The 15810-nt window shown below is 35.7% G+C and overlaps 2 long non-coding RNA genes across 4 annotated transcripts in view; one reads left to right on the top strand and one right to left on the bottom strand.

Annotated features, from left to right (window-relative positions):
- LOC102153698 overlaps window positions 1–15810 on the top strand; it is a 223004-nt gene that overhangs the window by 28971 nt on the left and 178223 nt on the right. The gene's annotated exons all lie outside the window — the stretch shown is intronic.
- LOC119866402 overlaps window positions 1–15810 on the bottom strand; it is a 79836-nt gene that overhangs the window by 10477 nt on the left and 53549 nt on the right. Inside the window, exon 2 of the long non-coding RNA XR_005380025.1 lies at window positions 13666–13760. This is a non-coding gene — a long non-coding RNA (uncharacterized LOC119866402). The remainder of the gene's footprint in view (window positions 1–13665; window positions 13761–15810) is intronic.

Genomic DNA, 15810 nt, shown 5'->3' with positions numbered 1-15810 from the left:
TTAGTGATTTTCTGCATAATGCTTGCTACATAGTAATATGAAAAATATTTCTTGATTGAAGAAGTAAAATAAATTCAGTATTATGTATACTTTTATAGTTGTGTTCCAAATAGCCCATGGTATTGGTACAATAAATAGAACATAGACAATTTTATTAGAATGAATTTTAATTTCTTGTTCTAATTGTTATTAATTAAGTTAATAATTGCTATTAGAGCCTACTCACTGGTCACCTTACTTTGATTTTTACTCTCCTCTTAAACCTTTACTGACACTGACACATTGGCCACAGTGAGCTCCTTGAAAAGCAAACTTTACCATGTCACTTTCCTGCTTGAGGGCATTGTTGACACCTTGATAGAATCCTATTGTTCTTTGATTACAGTCCAAAAGCCTCAATAGGGCCAAGTAGATCTTATGATTCCCTTCCCATCTCTAGAGTTTTATCTCAAAGTCCTCTCTTCACTTCTTACTTGTCTCTTTGGTTTTCTTTACATTCATTGTCATGGTGTTGGCTGCCTGCCTAAGATCTCAGAGTTCTCCTCCTTTAGTCCACTTGCCTTATTAACTCCATGCTCAGATCAAATGCCACTTCCTCAGGGACTCTCCTTTCATCTCAGGCTAAGTAGGTACCACTATTCTATGTCTCCTAACACCTGATCCTGTTGATAGACCTCATTTTAATTGTATTTGCTGATGCATTAATTTATTTAACTTCCATCTTCCTTAAGCGTTTAACCTAACTTAGATGACTATATGGACTGTACTGCCCTTTATAAGATGACAAATTCAGGTTAGGGAAAATGTGGTAAAATACTAAGTGTCCATGGTAATACTGAGATATCAACACAGGGATTCTTATGTTCCCCCTTGACTTTGAGTCCATTTGATTGAGGGTCATAAGCATAATTAATCCAAGGAGGCAAAAGAAAAAAGGTGCTACATGCTATTTCAAATGTCCCTAGCTAGCATGCCCACTGCAAAATTACAAAACCTATATGGAAACACTTTTCTTTAATCATGTCTTCCCTGCTCTCTAAAGATGGGTTATCAGCAGGGCCAGAGGAAATCTTTGTCTTCCTGGAGAGAGATTTTTTTAATGTGGGAACGATCTCTTTCCTGCTTTCCTCACCAGGAGTGAGAAAGAATGGCATTTGACTTCTTTCCCCTTCCAAGGAATTAGGGCTCTCTTACCTGTGCTAAGTGAGAAAATTTAGGTGCAACTCAATCAGAAAATTGTGGGGTCACAATGCTGGTGGACACTTTTGATGCTGCTGAAGTCTATACAATAGGAGAGATTTTAGTTAAGAGAAGTAGTGTCTGGGAATGACCTGCATTCCTACCACATAGACTTGCAAAGACAGTGGATCTTTGGTAACTGGAGTATGTATCAGTTTAGGTGGTGAGGGTTATGCCATCTTCAATATCCCTTGAAGTCTGCTTATTTGAACATGAAGAGCCTAGAGGAAAGAGACAATGAGCTGGAGGTGGAGGGATGGATGGCACACTGGGGAAGTGTAGGGTAAGGCTATGCCTGGGCAAGAGATTATACCTCCCTCCTCATTCCACGATCCCAAAGAACATCAAGAGCTTCTCACAACAGAGCCAGGCACTTGAAGGTAGTCATGAGGACAGCTGGTGGCAGCCATGGCCGGCTCATTTGTGGAATACAAGAAATAGTGAAAGGGATTATAAGGGAAAGGAGGGAAACTGAGTGGGGAAAAATTAGAGAGAAAGACAAACCATGAGAGACTCCTAACTCTGGGAAACAATCAAAGGGTTGCAGAAGGGGAGGTGGGTGGGAGGATAGAGTAGCTGGGTGACGGCACTAAGGAGGGCACTTGATGGGATAACCCCCAGAATATTATACTATATGTTCAAAAATTGAATTTAAATAAAATATTAAAAAACAAAACAAAAAGAATTTTTAGAAAACCAAATTAAAACAAAAGAAAGGAAAACTTTTCCAGAGATATCTATTATCATCTCTCCTTTTCTAAAAGGAAGCTGCATTTCATTACCTCTGCTCCTGTCAATTTATTCAATAAAAAGTAAAGATTTCTTCTGACATTTTTCTTGGGAGAAAGGTGAAGCAAGTGAAAGCTGTAGCATAGAAAGCTAATATACTCTTCCTTTCTTGCATCATGAAATAAAGGAGAGAACCTGTCTGCAAACTATGAGAAACTCAGAAAGAGTGTCCATATCTACCAGCCGGAGAACTATCTTAATGGAAAAGTTGTGTTCACATGATCATTTGTCAGTCTTTTCAGCAAGACTCATATGTGACTTTTTTTCTTTTTTTTTTTTTTTTGGACTTGATATGATTAAAAACTATCGTTTTGGAATGTGCAGAACGAAATACACATTGAGTTAATTACTCAGGAGGGGAGGAGTGAGAAGAAGGAAAGCATATATTATTATTATTGCTATGCATCTTAGTAAAATGTGTCTGAAAAAGAATACACTGAAGAAATAAAGAAATTAAATTGTTTTAGGTCTTTCATCACCAAACCATAGACTAACAGTGTTTAAAAGGACCTTATAGGGTAAAGCTAATGATAAAATAATACTTGTGAAGTGTCTGACACATCAGCTAATGTTCTAGGTATGTTCATTTTTTCTGATAACCCTTGACAGGTTAGGTCTATTATTCCATTTCTGCAGATGGAGAATCTGAAATTCAGAAGTATTAAATAACATGTCCAAATTGCATAGCAATAAATGACAGAACTGAAGTATGAACCGATTAAGTGATGATTCAGTCAATGCTTGAACACTGTCAACTTAGAACCATATAATTCCTGGTTACCCAGGCAATTAAAAAAAGGAACATGATTTGTATTGTGTTCTTAATAAGCAAAGTTAGAAACTCAGAGTGAAGGTTTAGGTTTTTTTCTGATTGCTTCTTTATAGAAAAATCATATCCTTAGTTAATTCTACAAGGATATGAGAATGCATTTGACAAGTTTGACTTTAAACTTGCCATTTCAGATCACAAGTAACACTTTTTCTTAAAGGTTACATTTCTGTGGCAGAGATTGCTAGCTGTTCACCAAAATCCATTCACCTCTTCTTTCAGGATCCACAATCAGTCTACACTTCTAGCTACCCTTGCATTTAAGTATGACTGAAATTCTAGCCAACAGAATGTGAGGAGATAAAGTGTGTCTTCCAAGGAAAAGTCTTTTTTTAAAAAAACCCTCCATGCCCTCTTTCCTCTGTTGCCAGTAAATGAGATGATGATGAAGTCCTAGAAAATGGTTGAGCCACAAAATGAAAGGAGTCTGGATCTCCTAATTCTTGACTAGGGATGCTTGCTTTGAAATCTCTCATGGGGAAGAAATAAACTTCTACTGCATTTGAGCCCTTGAACATACTTGAGACAATCTGTAGTGCAACAAATTCAATAACAAAATAGTGGATTATTTGGAATTAAAAATACAAACATTGCATTTGGATTTGTTGTTCCTCATCTACTGTAAAATCATGGTGGATAAATGGACTTCTCTGAGTCAGTTTCTTCTGTGAAACAGAAATAAAAATTTCCACTTTATGAAATTGTAAAGATTAATTTAAATCCTAAATATGACATTGCTTTATAATCACTTAGCAAATGTGAAACATGTAGGATATATTTTTTAAGAGAATGCTTCACTCTTAGTCCAGAAAAAAATGTTCTTTTCTTTTTTGGAACAGCTTGAATAAGACACAATTTATATACCATAAAGTTCATACATTTTAACTGCACAATTCAATGAATTTTATTGTATGTAAAGAGTTTTACAAACACTACCATATTCTGGAATATTTTCATCACTCCACAAAGAGATTGCATACTCCAATCATTCCCCATTCCTACTCACAGTCCTATAAAAATACTAATCTACTTTCTCTCTCTCTCTCTCTATCTATATATATATATATATATATATATTTGCCTTTTTTGGACATTTTATATAAATGGAATAATACAATTTGTGTTCTTTTGTGTCTGACTTCTTTCACTAAGCATACTGTTTTTGAGGTTCATCCATGTTTTAGCATGCACAAATACTTTGTTCTTTTTTATTACCAAATATCATTCCATCCTATAGATATTCAAATATTGTTTATCTAGTTGATGAACAAATATTCTTTATCCAGTTGATGAACATTTGGATTGTTTCTAGGTTTTAGTTATTTTAAATAATATTGCTGCAAATATTCCCATATGTTTATTTGTATGAACCAACATTTTGCTGGGTCATACAGCAACTCAATATTTAACGTTTTAAGAAACTACTAAACTGTTTTCCAAAGTGGCTGAACCCTTTCCTTTCTCACAGCAATGTATGAGAGTTCCATTTCTTCCATATTCTTGTTAGATAACAAGAACACTTTTTGATTATGGCTATCCTAGTTGGTAAGAAATGGCATCTTATTATGGGTTTTTAAAAAAATATTTTATTTATTTATTTGAGAGAGAGAAAGAGAGAATGAGCAAGGGCATCTGGGCAGAGGAAGAGGGAGAAGAAGACTCCTTGCTAAGTGAGGAGCCTGACACAGGGCTGGATACCAGGGCCTTGAGATCAGACCTGAGCTGAAGGAGACCTTTATTCTGGTGCCCCTTATTCAGGTTTCAATTCGCATTTCCTGGATAATGATGCAGCATCTTTTCAAGTGCTTATTGTCCATTTGTATATCTTCTTTGGAGAGATATCTATTCAAATCTTTTACCCATATTTAATTGGGTTATTTGTCTTGTCCAAATTCAACTTTTCACATGTGGATAGCAAATTGTTCCAGAACTAGTTTCTGAAAAGGCTACTTCTTTCCTGTTAAATCTTCTTAATAACTTTGTTAAAAAATAATTGACCACAATGTAAGGGCTTACTTTTGGGCTTTCAGTTCTATTCCATTGATCTCTTTGTCTACCCTTATGCCAGAACATACTGTCTTTGTTATTGTAGCTTTATAACAAGCTTCACAATTTAGCATTATGAGTCCTTCCAATTTGATCATCTTTTTAAATATTGTTTTGGCTATTCTGGGTTCCTTAATTTCCATGTGAATCTTGGGTTTAGCTGTTCAATTTCTGTTAAAAAAAAAAAAACTAGGATTTTGATAATTGTGTTTAACCTATAGATAATTTGGTGAGTATTGCCATCTTAAAAAAAAATTCAATGTTTCAATCCATAGCCATAAGGTATCTTTCCATTTAGTTAGCTCTTCTTTAATTTCTTCTGATATTTTATAATTTTCCATGAGCATGACTTGCACTCCTTTTATTCAATTTTTCCTAAGTGTTTTGTTCTTTTGGATGCTATTTTAAATGGAATTGTTATCCTAACTTATTTTTAGATTTTCATTGCTAGTGAATGTCCCTTTCTTTTGATCTACATTGTCATGTTTCAGATGTTCCATACTGGTTTTACTATTTCTCTCTCAAAGTGAACTCTATCCATGGCATTTGTTAACACAGTGAGTGCAAAGCCTTTTTCCCAACAGCCTGAACTCCTATTTATGACCACATCCCTATTTCAGCAGTGCAGAAGGCAAATTGTTTGCCTGACATAAGAAAGACAGTAACCATATGTGAAATAATTATTTTTAAATGATGCCATAAAACCCCCAATCCAGTTTCTGCTGGCAAGCATACATGATAAAAAGGGATTTGACACATGGCTAAGGGACAGAAACATTTAAACTCCATAGTTTTTAATTAATACACATGGATATCAAAAAGAAAAAAAAATATTTAGAGGAAGAGGTAAGAGCCCTGTTCTGGATGCCTCTAAAAAGAGCACATCCTTGGTGCTAGGGGTGGTAGATGATGATGGGAATGTTATTTGGGAAAACTTCCTCCTCTGGTTTCCTGCCTGTGAATGGAGCTGAAGCATTCCAACTGAGGGTTTCTCCTCCCCTCTTTCCATATTCTGCTCTGGGGAGAGTAACTGGGCTGTCTTTCTTCAGCTGCACTCTCTTCTTTCTCTCGAAAGTAGCCAAAGCACTACTGAGAGCATAAATCCTTCCATGTCTTCTGGGGCTGCCTCACATGGACGCTGCTATGGGGCAAGGCGAGAGGGAATGTAAATCAGCATAATTCTACAGTTCAAGCCAAAAGCCAGTAAGAAAGATAATATTTTGCCCTCTATGTTTACTCTGTTTCATTTTGAATCTTTTTAATAAGTTATGGATAAATAACTCTGTTTTTTGGCAGTCCCCTCAGAAATTCCAACAAAAATAACAATAATGATAATAATAGTTAATATTTATCAACTACTCCTGGTATGTTTAACATTTACAGATTAATGAAATATTTGAAATATTTCTATTTCATAAAGATCGCTATGATCTATCATACACATGGGGAAAAATTTTTAAAGCACCCAGAGGTTAAGCAACTTATTCACAGTAACTGAACTAGTAAATACCAGAGCCAGGATATAAATTCAAGCAGTTTAGCTCAGCACCTGTACTGTTAACCACTGCTTATACACCTATATGTGCAATTCTTAGTTTGCCAATAAGGAAATTGAGACACAGAGAAGGTAAGTAATTTGCCCAGGTTTGCCCAGGAAAGAAATGCTGGAGCTAATAATAATGAAACTAACAGCTCCCACTCAACCTCTGAGTTCTGGTAGGTTTAGATCTTGAGGTTCTGAGCCCCAAAATAGATGATGGGAGAGGCAAACCATTAAAAGGGTGATGCAGAGAAAGAAAGCCTCACAGACATTCTGTGTAGATTTACCCAAAGGAAGGTTACTGAGTGAGGATTCTCTCACCCAGGGTTCTGATGTACTGATCCTATTTATGTGGCCTCAATGCTACATACTTTCACATTCTTAAAGTGTATCACCTGTGATGAAAGACCAGTTTAAGTGAAGTTTTGTTGTTGCATTTCTGAGTAACCAAGGATAACATTTGGAAATGATTTAGTTTTACGTCAATGTTTGCTTCTGACCTTGAGATAGAATGACCGGACAACTGCCTTGGTTGCACCAGAGTATTTAAGGATCCTCAAAGGTAAGAGGTGCATTGGGGTTATTGGCAGACGTGTACCTCCAAGCCCAAGGAGATTAAGCAAGACAATACTTGCTAACGAACCCTGCTTACTATTGAAAAGTAGTTAGGTGCTCTTTACTTTAACTATTTGTGTCTCTTGGCAGAGCCAAATAAACATTTTCTGTTTTGGAAATCACCCAGAAATTGAAATGTCAAAGCAAAAGGATGAGAAGGGAGGCATTATTCAGAGTGAATTCCCTGCTTTTAAAATGTGTATGTGTTATGTGTTGGGTATGTGAAAATATATGACAGCAAATGTGCAATTCTAAATGAAGCACAATTCTAACAAAATTCTGTGGAATGGTTGCTGTAGAATTTGATCAAAGATCTATGGCTATTTTTGAGGAACTAAATGTTATTTTTGTTTCCAAACTTTTATCTGTTGTTTGACATATACTATGAAATGTTTCTTTTATAAGTAGAAAATGTTTAAGAAGATGCTATCTCATCCATTTCTTTCAGTCAGGACATTCTGTGGCTTCTCCTTTTCTTCCTCTGTAGTGATAAGTTACTGACTAACTTGCCCTCTCCCAAATCATTTTGAAGAATACAGCTAAGGCAAAGAAACATTTCATTTTTGGAAAAAGCTGGCTTGGCACTGAGATCACAGGGGCTACTCAAGTTTCATTAAGATAATGAAAGAACAGTATTTTTCCTGAAATTAGATTTTAGAAATACCTTTTCTGGTGTTTTTGTGTTCTTCATCATGCCTTATGGTCATGCAATCCTTATTTTCAAGTAACTCAATGTGCTTTGCAAACATTTAATTACTCTTACCTGGGTTTTGGTATTGAATTACATGTGCCATGGAAAAATTTTAAGTTATAAGAATAGTTGTTTCTTTCTACAAATCAACTTCATCATATTCCATTTTCATTTTCTTGTTTATAAGGAGAGTCATTCACAGTCTCAATGTAGTTTCAACCTCTGTGCTAAATCAACCATCAAACAATCCACTAGCATGGAAATGAAAACATGACACCCAGATGTCCACTCCTCCATATTAAATCACTTTGTGGTTGGCTGTTTTCTTCTTTAAATTATGAGATCCTTGTGGGAAAAGATGACATTTTGTATGTCCTATTTTGGGTCTGTGTGGGGCTTTTGGGAATCACCTGGTAGATTAGAAGGGGCTGCACATAGTAGGTATAAACTTCTGCTGTTTTATGGAACTTTACATTTAATTTTGTAAATTAAACTTTAACAGCAATTGGTCAAATTTGGAACAAAAGTAAGCTTTTGTTAAGTTATAGTAATTATCACAGTTATATGTGATTATTGAATATAGTATTTTACTAAGCATGATATGTATATAAGAATATGTAACAAGGGATCCCTGGGTGGTGCAGCGGTTTGGCGCCTGTCTTTGGCCCAGGGCGCGATCCTGGATATCCGGGATCGAATCCCATGTCGGGCTCCCAGTGCATGGAGCCTGCTTCTCCCTCTGCCTGTGTCTCTGCCTCTCTCTCTCTCTCTCTCTCTCTCTCTCACTGTGTGCCTATCATAAATAAATAAAAGTTTAAAAAAGAAAAAAAAAAAGAATATGTAACAAGGCACAATAGATAAATTGTCCCCCCCCCCCAAAGTTTCTAATATATTTAGAAGAACAAACTCTGAATACAAAGTGACACAGAAATAATTGGTAAAATTGTACTAACAATGAAAAGTTCAGATCCAATTACATATATGTTTTAATACATGGAAAATATTTTATACATATACACACACACATATACTAAAGAGCCTAAATGATGTAGAAGGGGTTCAGCAGACTTTTCTGTAAAGATCTTCTGATCAGTGGGACTGATTGTATATGGAATATGTAAAGGCTTTTTATTTATTCATTTATTTAATTCATGAACATCTACTCTATATTAGCCTGTCCTAGGTGCTAGGTAAAGAAAATTAAGGAAAACAAAGTCCTTCACCTGAATTATGGTGTATTGCTGATGATAGATGTGCAAACAAGAATTTATGTTATTATGAGCACAGTTCTGAGAATAAAAAGGAAGGTCACTTAGGCCAGGATGCTCAGCTAGCACTATGGAAAGATCCTTTGGTCTGTTGTGGTTAAAAGTGGTTTGTGGGGCAGCCCCTGTGGCCCAGCGGTTTGGCGCCGCCTGCAGCCCAGGGCACGATCCTGGAGACCCTGTATCGAGTCCCACGTTGGGCTCCCTTCATGGAACCTCCTTCTCCCTCTGCCTGTGTCTCTGCCTCTCTCTCTCTCTCTGCATCTCTATGAATAAATAAATAAATAATCTTTAAAAATTAAAAAAAAAGGATTAAAAAAAAGTGGTTTGTAGAGCTTATGAGGAGTTGGGGAATTGGGGATAAACCAGATACAGAGAAACTAATTAGAAGGTCCTTGCTGTTCTTCAGGCAGTTGATGAAGCTTGTCTGATGTTAGACAGTAACAGTAAAACCAAAAATTGCACAGATCCACTACAGACAAAGAAATAGCCTATTGACTCCTACCCTGGTACAATGAAAATGTTGATAACCAGGGTAAAGCTCAGTTCTTCCTCACCATAGATCCTAGAGGGTGGACTCATAACCTTGAAGACCCTTTCTGTGAGCTTCTGAAAGTGTGAGAGGAAATTACTCCTTTAAATACATACAAACAGGTCCTGTTACGTGCAGGCATTCTTTGTTTCTGGTAATAAAAATGCCACATCGGACACAATTCTAGACCTCCATAAATCTTTTGAGGGAGGAAGCACTATGAGAAAAATTATCTCACATAAAATAATTAGCCTGTCAAATTTAAGAAAAATCACTACAAGAACACAGAGTTTGAAGTAACCAATTCTAATAGGGAAGAGGTTTGGGGATGGAGGTATAGCTACCAAGAGGTCTACATCTATATTGGTACTTACAGGTCATCAGAGAGAAATGAGTCCAAGCATGAGGCAGAAGTGAATAGGAGTCTTGGTGCATGGATGATGAGAACAACTTTCCAGAATTCCTGTGAATTCCAGAGTGTAGTTCTGAAGTAATAATTAGATACTTCTCTTTCTCATTTACCATTCACAGTAAATAATAATTTGCTGCCCATATTTAGGTCCACTGAAACTAGAATGAGGTTTTATACCAATATTATGGTTATAGTTTACTTTAAAAACTTTTGGGTTTCTCATGTTTCAGTTAAGGTATAAAATGTATACAATGAGGTGCATATAGGGCACAGATCATTAGTCTATTGCTTAATGATTTTTTACATATATATACACCCTTAATGCAGTCTGTCCCATTCAGATAGAGAAAATCTCCAACACCCTGCAAGTTTTCTCATTCTTGTTGGGATCAATACTACTCCAGCCTGACCGCAAGGGGGAGAAGGTTTATCACCATACATTAGCTTTGCCAATTTTTGAACTCTCTAGAAGTGGAACCAGAGAAGTAGTGTTTACTCTCTTATGTCTGGTTTATTTCACTCAACATAACATTTGTGGAATTCATCAATGTTTTTATGTATATTTCTTGTTTTGTAGTATTCTATTATTGGAATATTGCATAATTTTATTTACCCACTCTCCTTTGGGCATATAGATATTTTTGAATAATGTTGCCATAAACACTTAAACATTTCCCCTGGGCAATTTGTTTTAAATACTGCGGCATAGTCACTGTGGTATTTTATATGTATTAATTAGTGTCAGGCAATCTACATATTAGGTGCTGTCAATTGCTGCAATCAAGGATTCACATCTTTGGCATTGTCACTTATCCTTTTTAATCAGAACAGCTCCATTTTAGAAGCAGCTACTTCTGAAGTACATGTACTGCATTATTTAAGGCACTCAACAATTGAATTTTTGATACAGGGATTTACAGCTGAAATTAGTTAGTGGTTTGCTAATTCGCATAATGAATGTTAGAAATGGGATCTCATTGATGAAAACAGTGAAAATAAAGATAAGAAGATTAGCTCAAACATTTTAGACACACTCTCCACATTAATTGAGTAGGATATATGCACTTAGCAAACCTGATAGCTTACGTGCTTGAGAAGGGTGCTAAAGACTTCGATTCTGAAAGAATTCTTTCTCCATCTATTGGCATGGAGGATTTTGGTTGGCTCACGATAATTATAAGCTGCCTTTCAGTGCATAGAATTTTGCATCTAGAATATAGTTATATTTGCCTCAACTATTAGTGCAAGATCAGATCAGTATCCAAAAAGAGAGAGAGAAAAATGGGCATTTATTAAACTGACAGAACAGGTTATGTAACCATTTTGTTCCTTCTTCTAAATCATATTCATTCCATAAATGTTGGTATGTGGTAAAATTTGTTCTGAAATTTGCTTTCATTATAACCTGCTGAGGTGTTTGTGGGAAGTAGCTAATGTCACCTTCCTCTAATTTTCCATAACCCTGATTCACCAAAAGCTCCTTAAAATTGTGCATGACCAACCTGTTTTGAGTAGTACAGTATTTTTGAATTGGATTTAATTCTCTACTCTTTCAGGGATAGGAAGATACAGGGCAGAGTGGAGTTTCAGTAGTTTGATCTCTTCTTGATTTTGGGCTCACCAAGTGTTTTATTTAGTCATGAGATGTTGGAAAACCTTATGAATGCACAAGAAGAATCATGCCCCAGACAGCCCAATGGTCCCGAGAGAGAGCAATAAGGAGCAGAACCCTCTTAGTAATATCAACCTGAGGCAAAATCTCCCCGATGACCTACAGATTTGTGAGAGTAAATGATTTTAAGTAACTGAGTTTTGTTCTTGTCATTTTATGGAGTCAGAAGTCAGAATTATTAAGGTATAATATCGTTGCAGTAAGTAAATTCATCCTTTTGAAGTGTAGTGTTTATGGATTTTGAAAAAATACACAGTCACATAATCACCATCACAATCAACATATAGAACACTTCTATCACCACTGAAAGCTCTCTCATCCCCCTTTTAGACAATCACTTCCCTTCACTCTCAGTACCTGGCAACTATTGATTGGTTTTCTGTCTCTTGCGGTTTTGACTTTTCCAAACTGCCACTGCCATGAAGTATATAATATGAGGATTTTTTTTGGGGGGGGGGCGCTTTTTTACATTTGGTACAATGCATTGGAGATTCATCTATATTGTTGCAAATATTGATGATGTGTTCTTTTGAGTTTCTGAATAGGATTCTGTTGTATGCATTTATGAGTTTGTTTTTCCACATAGCAGTTGATAGATATTTGAAGTATTTCCATTTTTTGGAATGTTAAGAATAAAACCAGTTAGAAATATTTACACGCATGTCCTTGGGAGGACATAAAATTTTATTTCTTTTGAGTAATATCTGGGAGCAGAATTACTGAGTTGTTTTTTAAGTGTGTTTAACTTTATAGGAAAACTCCCAAACTGGTTTCCCTAGTGATGGTACCATTTTACATTCTACCAAAATGTATGAAAGTTACAGTTACTCTATACCTTCAGCAATTTTTGGTACTTTCAGGTTTGGAGTTTTTTGACTGTTTTGTTTTGGTTTATTTAGCCATTGCTATAGATGTTAAGAGGTATGTCACTATGGTTTCAGTTTGGATTTCTCTAATTATTGATGTTGCACTTCTTTTCATATATTTATTTGCCATCTACTTTTAAAGTTTTAATCTTCTTCGGTGAAATATTTATTAAAATCTTTTGCCTATTTTTAAATTGGGTTGTTTCCTTCTTCAGTTCTGTGAGTTCTTTATATATTCCAAATACCAGTTCTTTATCAGATACATGTTTTTCAAATATGAGCCAAAAGAAGAAACAGGAAGAGGCGACATTGGGGGGAGAAACCAATAATGTGATTACTGATTGGCAACTTACATCTCAGAATACGTCAACATGTGGGAATCATTGATCGGCTGTCCTCTTGGAGCTACCTACAGCATGATGGAAGGGTCCACATTTCATCCTCTTGATTACCTTTCATTCAACTTTAAAAATGTTAGCAGTGCAGAGCAGCTTGACTCACTGAACTGCAGATGATCACAAGGTTCAATTTTCATGTATGTTAAATGACACTTAGCAACCGCTCTCTTGTCAGCTATTGCTTTAAAGAGATGGCTTTCTCTAACATCATTTTTTTCACCTGTTGCTTAGCAACACTGCTTATTTCACTAGCAAGGTACCTATGATGCATATTGACCTGAAGAAACACATCCTCAAACAATAGAAGACACAAAGGGGGAGACTGTTCTGGTTTCCTAGTTTGGTTTCAGGGCTAGCACATGACCCTTACTGTTAATGATATTAATGTACAAGTTAATCATTTTGTTTCACTTTTGATAACATGTTCTGTTTGTATTGATGCTGATTATTTTGCTCAAGCAGCTGTATGCCAGCATTTAAATTTCTTATGAAGAGCCTTTCTTCAAGCCGATTTTCAAACAGGAAAATAATCTCTTATTTAAAGTATGTTGAAATAGTTTGGCTTTACTTGAAAACTCCTCTAATTGCAATCAAAATATTAGGAAAGAGTGTCATAGAATTGTGTCTGTGCACTTGAAAAATTGAACATACTAACTTGAAATGATATGACATATTCAATAACATTTTGGAAAAATGTGGTGCTGTGCACTTCTGGCTACATACCTTACAGCCCTTCCTCCCATCCTCAGGATTTCTTTCTTGTTTACTTACCTCCCAACAGAGCAGCTAAAAATATTGAATAGTCACCTTGCTAGCTTCCATTGAAGTAGGACTTCAGAATGTGATTCAGTCTTGGCCACTGGGATCTGAGGGAGAAGTATGACTCAGTCTCTCAGATAAAGTTTCTTCCTTAAAATAAACACAGGAGGAAAACACCCTCTGTCCTTAGACATTGTTACTTCATGCCCTTCCAGAAAATGTGGCAACCATCTTGCAGCTATAAAGTGATAAGCCTAAACAGTATCAGTGAAAAAAAAAGTTTAAGTGACTCAAATAGAGTTTAGACACTTTATTCATCTGATGAGCATGAGGGAGCATCTGAAGAGTGGCTGACTTTACAAGTCAAAGTGGGATTATAGTTTTATGGGCTGAGAAGAAGAGGCATGGGTCTGGTGGATTTGGTCAGGTAGCAGTATTCACTGAACTGATTGGAGATTCTCATTCTCCCTCTTCTTTAATGCCTCTTGCTTGAGATCATTGGGGAATTCCAAGAAGGATGCTTTTGAGAGCTGCTTTTATAAGTTATTATAATTATTGTTACATATTATTATTAGTTAACCTTCAGGAGAGAGAGGGAAGTAACTAAATATATAAAGACTGAAAGAAGAAAAGAGGTAGGAGACAAGGAGAAAAGAGAGGAGAGGGAAACTGAGTTTGCTCTAGTATGTCTTCTACTTTAATCCTCTTACAAGATCAAGCCAATATACCAAAAATGGTGAAGCAGAACAATGAGTCCTCATTATATTGCATAACAACTGGACCAATCAATACTGGAGCCAGAAAGAACCTGAAAAGGGACTAGCCTCACTGAGGATAATTTCCCTTTCTGAAACTTACCTGATTTGAGATGCTAATTACATCTACAAAGTCCCTTCTCAAAGCAACTAGATTCCTGTTTGATTGAATAAATGGAAGAAGATGAGGGTATGTCAGGGGCTAGGAATCTTGAGGGTGATCTTATAATTCTGCCTAAAGCAGTAAAGTCTTATAAGAAATTTTAGTATACTATATAGCAACTTAGGTGTTCAGGATATATTTTTATTATATATATTTATTATGAAAGTTTTTGCAAAACAGTCATATACTCCTACTTAGACCTACAATTAACAATTATCATATCAACATCTATCATTTATATAAATGATAAAACATTTGTTTTGTCATACCTATCTTTCCCTTTATCCATCCATTAATTCATTTTATATTTTTAATGCATTTCAAAAGAACTTGAAGGCAACATATCCCCTAAATATTTCAGTATGTAAATTGTTAATTAGAATTCAATATTTGCTAAGGTTTTCTTCTGATGTATAAAATTTGCATACAATGAAATACACAAACCTTAATTGTTCTATGTGTTAAGGATTTTTTTCTAATTCCCCTCCCCCAACTTTATGGAGGTATCATTTATATATAATTTAGCCAGTTTAAGTGTATAGTTTGAAGAGTTTTGACAAATATACAAACTCATGTAAGCCTCACCACAACTAAGATATAGTACATTACATCATCCCAAAAGGTTCCTTTTGTTCTTTTGCAGTTAATCCTTTCCCCTCAACCTGGCTCCAGGCAATCAGTCAAAAAAAATGTTTTAACCAGGGCAGCCCAGGTGGCTCAGTGGTTTAGCACCGACCTTCAGCCCAGGGCATGATCCTGGAGACCTGGGATCAAGTCCCATGTTGGGCTCCCTGCATGGAGCCTGCTTCTCCCTCTGCCTGTATCTCTTCCTCTCTCTCTCTCTCTCTCATTCTCTGTGTGTGTGTGTGTGTGTGTGTGTGTGTCTTTCATGAATAAATAGAGCGAATCGGAAAAAAAAATGTTTTAACCAAAATGAATAACAAATAAGTAGTTATATAGCAAAGATAATAAAAGTCCATAAACAAATAAGATTAAAAATATTAACAATGAAAATAAAAAGACAGGCCAACCAAAATGAAGACAAAATGGAAAGATATGAAATTTACAAGAAGCATCTAATTAAATGGCTAAAAGATATTTAGTCTTCTTAGTAGTCAGGGAAATAAAAGTCCAAACAAAAATAAAATATTCTTTTTTTTACCAATCACAATGTAAGGACATAAAATTAGTTGTATTTCTAATGTTGAGAAGGTGGGGAAATGGTAAAATGTGAATTGT

Source organism: Canis lupus, chromosome 27 (assembly GCF_011100685.1).
Source record: "Canis lupus familiaris isolate Mischka breed German Shepherd chromosome 27, alternate assembly UU_Cfam_GSD_1.0, whole genome shotgun sequence".
In the NCBI taxonomy this organism is placed as follows: Eukaryota; Metazoa; Chordata; class Mammalia; order Carnivora; family Canidae; genus Canis; species Canis lupus.
The sequence above is the reverse complement of the archived record's forward strand: the minus strand, read 5'-3'. Positions and strand labels throughout refer to the sequence as shown.